This window comes from Marmota marmota, unplaced genomic scaffold (assembly GCF_001458135.2).
Source record: "Marmota marmota marmota unplaced genomic scaffold, marMar, whole genome shotgun sequence".
NCBI lineage: Eukaryota > Metazoa > Chordata > Mammalia > Rodentia > Sciuridae > Marmota > Marmota marmota.
In genome coordinates this window covers 43,614,287-43,621,387 of record NW_026000005.1, presented here as the reverse complement: position 1 = coordinate 43,621,387, position 7,101 = coordinate 43,614,287, and positions in this window count along the sequence as shown.

The following is a 7,101-nucleotide window of genomic DNA, read 5'->3' as shown; positions in this document are numbered from 1 at the left end:
TCATACACATCTCCCTAGCTGTTGGAGGTTGTCACTCACTGGTGTTATGTAAACATGGAAAAATGAAACAAGGAACAGAAAACAGGATAAGGTGGGGAAAAAAAAGGTCATTATTCTGGGGTTGACACTGGGTGGATGAGGGACCATGTGGGGGTGGGAGAGGAATGGAGTGGACGGCCACCACAGGAATTGGGAGGAGTGCTAGTTTGACTGTGGATCATCTAGACAAAAGAACATAGTGGCAGAACACTTAACACGAAAGAAACCGGAGTGTCCCAGGAGAAGATAACAGACTGTGATGGGCCTGTTGACCAAGCTGGGCAAGGATGCAGAGAACCAGGGAAATCCAACAGGAGGTAATGGGGAACCCAGTTCCTGGGCCAATTTTTCAGGGTCAGGCAGAGTAAACTGGTTAAGAGAAAATTGACTTCAAGAATAAGACAGGGCAGACTCCAGCACTGAAGGATGGCTTTGGTCCCAGAAATTAGGGTAGCAATTCAAAAATCACACAGCCATAGTCCAAGATGAGGCTAGGCAATGGAACAGAGCCCTAGAGCATTGCCCAAAGCATTTCCTCCCTCTTCTGTGGACACTGTGATCACTAGAGACAGTGGAAGTCAACCCTGGGCGGTCCTGTGTGAAGTCAAATTCACAAAATACTTTAGTGAGGGTTTTTCGGAAGCATTTGTACACATGCGTTCATTTAAGTGTCTCCAATAGAGGAACATGAGCCATTTCCCAAACAACGGGAAATGGCAGAATTCCTTTTTTGTTCAACAGACTGTCTATTGTTATCTTCTGAGATAATACCATTTAGGAAACGGAGAGGCAGTGTTTCTTAAATCTACTCTCCACCTCCAAAATTGAAAAAAACCACATCCTTAAAGTGGAGCAATGCTATACCGTCCAGTGGGGATCCCCACGTCCCAGACATGCAGAGGAAGCTGTGGGGCTGGAGAACCACAGGACCAGAGAGACACAAGAAAAATAATAGAAATGTGGCTCCTGCTTTCCAGAAGTTCAGACCCTATGGCAAGCCAGTCTTTTCAAAGAGACAGCGATATCCCTCCCCACCCCCCAGCCCACAGCCAGCAGAGTGCCAGAGCTCTGCTGCATTGCTCCTCCCCTTCTCACAGAGTCAGTCATGGGAAATAAAATGTGGCTCTTTGTACAATGGAATACCAAACCAACAGGAAAAAGAAAAGTACTGGTACAGGCGGCAACACTGATGAACCTCAAAAGCATCACGCTAAGTGAAAAGGAACAGACACAAAAGACTCCATATTGGATAATTCCACTTAACGTGAATGCCCAGAGCAGGCACATCCATAGAGACAGGAGTTAGGTTGGAGTTTGCAGGGGCTGGAGGTAAAGGGAGAATGGGCAGCACTATGGTTTGGTTGTGATCTGTCCCCAAAAAGCTCCTATGTTAATACAAGAATATTCAGAGGTGGGTAAAAGGTTTGGATTGTGAGAGATGTAACTTCCTCAGCCATCCTAGTTTGAATGGACAGACTGCACGGTTTCTGTAGGCAGGTGGGGTGTGGCGGGAGGAGGTGGGTCACTGGAGAAGTGCCCTGAAAGCTGCATCTTCCCTGTGGCCCCCTCCCCTCTCTGCTTTCTGCTTCCTGACCCCGCCATGAGCCCAGCACCTTTCCTCTCCTGGGCCCTCCCTGATGGCGTGCTGCCTCACCTTGAGCCCAAGCCGTGGAGCCAGCCATCTGTGGACTGAATGCACTGAGACCTCTGAAACCGTGAGCCCCAAATAAATTTTCCTCCTCTAAGTTGTTCTTGTCAGGTATTTTGATCTCAGCAATGAAAAGCTGCCTAAACAGGGAGTGAGTGCTAGTGTTTATAGGGTTTCTTTTGTGGGGGCACAAAAAGGTTCTAAAATTAGATTGTATAGTCAGAATCAGTGGCACAGACCTGAAATTTCAGCAAATTTGAGGACAGCCTTAGCAACTCAGTGAGACCCTATCTTAAAAAACATAAAAAGGTCTGGGATGCCACTCAGCGCTAGAGCGCCCCTGGGTTGAATGCCTGGTACTAAACACACACACACACACACACACACACACACACATTATGTGGTGATGATGTTGTACAACCTTGTGAAAATACTAACAACACAGACTAGAAAGGGCTCGGATATAGCTCAGTGGAAGAGCACTGGACCTGGGCTCTATCCCAATACTGTGCTAATTTCAAATTACCTGTAAATTCAATCTTAATAAAGCTGTACTTTCAAAAAGGGCCCCAGGGAAGCTCCTGCAAGCCTGATTCTTCCTGGGAGAAAGGACTTCTGGCCTCTATCCCCAGGGCATGGAGAACCTCTGAATTCCTTCTTGCCATTTATCTCTTTTTCTCCTGCAGGTACAACTCACTTAGGAAAAGCAGACCTTTTTCTGTTACTTACTTCCCTACCACACCCACAGCACCCCAATTTGTTTTGGTTTTGTGTTTTTAGTTTTTTGTTTGTTTGTTTTGTACTGAAGAGTGGACAACCCAGGGTTTCACATATGCTAGGTGAGAACTGAGCGATAGCTTTAGCCCTTTTCACTTTTTGAGACAGGGCCTCACTAAGATCAGCCTGGAACTTGCGATCCTCCTGCCTCAGCCGCCTGAGTGGCTGGGATTAAGATGTGCACCCACAGGCCCAGCATCCCCCTTAGATCAAGAAGGAAATAAATGGCTTTCTCAAGATATAACTCAAGAATCTCCTCCAAGTCCTTTATCACAGAGTTTGAAGAAATCAACCTGCTTTCTTAAGTAAGTCATCAAAAACTGAACTGGGGGAAACAGCCTCCTCCCAGCTCTACCTCTACCACTCTGCATGAAGATGAAGTGACATATAAGCCATTTCCCAGAAGCCAGGTGCTTCTCCCAGAGTCACCCACTTTACTTCTCCAGGGACAGTGCTGGCGTGCTGTGTAGCTTCACATCAGATGATGATGGATGCTGCTATTTGCCAGGTGTTCACTGAGTTATCATCTCTTAAAAAATTTTTTTCTTAAATGTATAAAATAAAATCATTAAATTATAAAGGAGTAATAATTAAGAAGCTCTGACTTCTCAAAACTCCAAGGTCATGAGACACTGCCAAAAACCAGAGAAGACAACAGAAACAAGACAACCAAATGCACTGGGGTCCCCTAGAGGGACCCTTGAACAGAGCGAGGGCACTGGTGGGGAACTCGTGAAATCCAGATGAGGTCATCTCTGTGCCCATGTGGATTCCCTGGGTGAGACCTGATGAATGCACCTGTGTGTACGCTGCCCTCAGGAGAGGGAGCTGGGCAGGGGTTTCTCAGAACCTTTTGTACTATCTCTGAAACTTTCCTGTAAACCTAAGTTTAATCTGAAATAAAACAGCAAAATCTGAAATAAAATCTCTGTACAAACATGAGTGCAATCAAAGCAGATTGATATTGTTATCTTTTTAGCTTAATCTTGTCATTTCTCCTACTTTTCAGGAAATAGCTTAGTTTTCACAAGAACTTCTCCACAGCCAGGGGCAAGAACCAATCTTCCACTCGCTGGTTCCTAATGTCCACCTTGAGCTCTCTCTTGCAGCAACAGCTGTTCTTCTCTCCCTCCCATGCAAGATTTCGTTTCTTTTCCTTTCAGTCTTCACTTAAAGAATTCAAAGAAAATCGAGACCTTGGTCTTAAATTTTCCTTGGAGTTAGGATCTGGTTAGTGGGATGACTTCTGTTCCTTTCTAACTCTGTCATTTACTCCTACACACACACACACACACACACACACACACCCTTTGAGCAAGAGCTATTGTACTGCCAACACTGTCTAATCCCATCTCCTTTTTACCAGCATCTTCTAAAGGTCCAACCACCCCTGGCAACCCACCACCTGGGGCAGAACCCATGAACATATAGCAGCATATTCTTGAACATTTTTTTAAAAAGCAAATGTCTTGTTTGAAAGGATTCAAAGTGAAGCATAACAGGTGGGAAAGCAAATGTGCATGGAGACTGCTCCTGTCAGCACACAGGCAGGAAGAAAAAAGTTGAACCAAAATATGCAAATGTCAGCATTGTCTTTTCATTATAAGGAAGCCCTTTACTGTTAGCATACTTTTCCCACCAGTTCTCGGAGTTGGAAGGGAGTTTTTCCAGCTTCTATCAGAGCAGGCAACACAATTCTATCAAAGCATTCACAAATGAATTTTGAACATCAGGCTTTCCTGGAACCTATCATTGAAGGTATTCATTCTGCTTTACCAGACCATCAAAAAGTCTGAGAACACAGGAAGGGCTGACCATCCCAGGTGGGATAGAAAGGAGAGATTGTAAATCCAGGAGAGACAGATAAGAAGCCAATGTCACTTTCATGATGAATGGGATTTCTGATCCATGATCCCAGGACTCTGATTTTTTTCAATATCTTTATTTTACATTTATGTGGTGCTGAGGATCGAACCCAGTACCTCAAGACTCTGATTTTTTAAATTGAGAAATGGAAAACAGTAGATGCGTCATTTCCTCTCCCACTTTCTTGTCTCTCTCTCACAACTGTCTTACCTAGACCTGCAGACAGTCTAAGGTCAATGCCAATGTGGAAAAAATCCACGATGAGAGGTGACCCACCTGAGCTCAGTGGTATTTTCCTGGATCCAGCAGAATCTCTACAGCACAGGTCTTCCCATCAGGAAGTGGCCTGGACTTCCACCCGGGTCTTCTAATGATACAACTGGTCTTTCATGTACCCCACAAATTTCTTTCTTTTTTTTTCCCTTAATTTGAGCAAAAAAGGCAAAATGTTAGAATCATTATTTTCAAAGAAAGGGCATTCATAATCCAAAGAAGACCAAAGGAGAAAATGAAGATAATAGTGATGGATAATGATGGTGAAAAACATCCATTCAATTATTGTTATTTTATTTACTTATACTTATAAATACATAAATACATATTTTATAATATTTATTTTACAGTATTTATTTTGTAGTATTTATATGACACTATTGATTTATACTATAAAAAATGTATTATATAGTATTTATTTTACACTATTTGATTTAGAAAAAATCCATGCTTTCTGAGCAAAATCACATCCATATTATGAGCACAAGATCCCCTTTCAGATGCCCTGTGCAATACTCCTCTCCCTTCCCTTAGTATTATGGGATAGATAAGTATACAGAGAATTAATATGTTGCTATTTTAACACCCGGTGCCAGAGACCCTTTAGGAGAAGGAACTATGTTCGTAACCAGATGTCCTCATGGGTGCAAAAGCTCCCCATGATCAAGTAAGGGAAACAAGAGAAGACTGCGGTACCAATGGAAACCTAGTTGTGGTGAAAGAGGAGGGGAAGGGTCAGAGAGTGACTAGGAACCACCCCAGCCAGTGTGTCCCTGGCACCATGGGACCTTGGGGAAGAAAGGCAGTAGGCCTAGGGGAACCCCACCAGCAAGACTGTTGAAGCTGGAGCCAGGGAATGGACTGGGCCCTGCTGGCACCGTGCACACGTATGATTGAGTGATGGAGAGGTTGGTGTGGCCAACGGGGAGGGCTGTGTGGTTTACTGGCCACTTGGGATGATCCTCATCCGTTCCACATGACCCGGTCACACCAGCCAAGGAGCAAATTAACATGACACCCGACAGCCGTCATGTCCTGGTCTTTCTCACTCTTCCTTTGCTTTCTGGTCATATTTCTTTGCTTCATGCTTTCAGTCCTCTTGTGGCTACTCTGAAGCTCTCAGAGAGGAAGCTTCTGGAAGAGACCCAACAATGACCCCAATGTCCCCTTGGAAGCCTTCACCAGACAGTGGGGAAACTGAACTTACAAGAAACTGAACTCAACACGAATTCCAGCGTGGGAAAGAAAAAGCCTACAGAGCCCAACAAAAACCTTCGAGGAGACAAAGGCTAAAGTGGGCAAACCTGCTCTTCAGGTCAGTGCCAGAGAAAACCAAACTTACCCACCTTGAAGCACGCCTGGGCCTGCACCTGCACTGGGTACTCCACCACATCCTTGAGGACATTCGCTGATGTCCATGTGGAGGGGATGGGTACTCCGCCACAATCCTGCAGCCCTGTTCCTCAGCAGAATCCTGCTCCCTGAAGGAGCTCAGGTGGGCAAAACACAGCTGAGGAGCTCAGCAGACCCTGATCAGTTCAACCAAGAAAAGAAAGGATGTTTTAGAAACAAGGAAACTCTAAGGAAAAAAAAACACCTGTAGTCCAACGCTGGGTGAAGTGAGCAAAAGTTACCATAACAATGTCAACTGTAAGAAAACAGAAATTAAAATATGAAATATAATAAAAGGACACTATGCAAATAAACTTTTAATAAACGAATGTTTAATTTGCTGACAGTTTGAATTTCTCAAGAATTCTAGAGGAAGCCTTTACTTTGAACAGATAATACTTGCTAAAGTTAAAACATTGACGTTAGGGTAGTTGTGTTGGCCTTATGTTTTGCAAATATTTTCTGATCCTGTGAGCTTTTCCTGCTGACTAACCCTAACCCTCCAATTCACCTGGCCTGACCTATGAGAAAGGAAAAGGGGCTATGGTTTGGCAGACTGATGGACCCCAAAGATGTCTAGGACCTAATCCCTGGAACCCATGAATATACCTTACATGGAAAAAGGGTTTTGCACACATAGAAAGATGATCCTGGATTACCAGGATGGCTCCTAAATGTCTTTAAATTTTTTGTAAATGTCCTTATAAGATGGAGGCAGACAGAGATCTGACAGCAGAAGAGGAAGTCGGGATGTGACCAGGGAAACAAAGGTTGGCGTGACACAGGACGGCGTTCGCAATCAGGGATGCACAAGGCCTCGGGATGTTAGAAAGGTCAGGGAAGTGGGTTCTGCACTCAGACCTCCAGAAGGAGCCAGTCCTGCTGAGAACTTGATTTCAGCCCAGTGAGACTGATTCGGGGCTCCTGACCTCAGGAACTGCAAGAGAATGAATGTGTTGTTCAGAGCCACCAACTAATACAGGTAGTCAGGGTGATCAATTCCTTTTATCCCACAGAAGCCATCAGAGCAGATGAGGAACACAGGGGAGTGGAAGCCTTCCATTTGGCCCCTGAGGTCTCACCTGGGATCTGCTCCCTACTCTAGA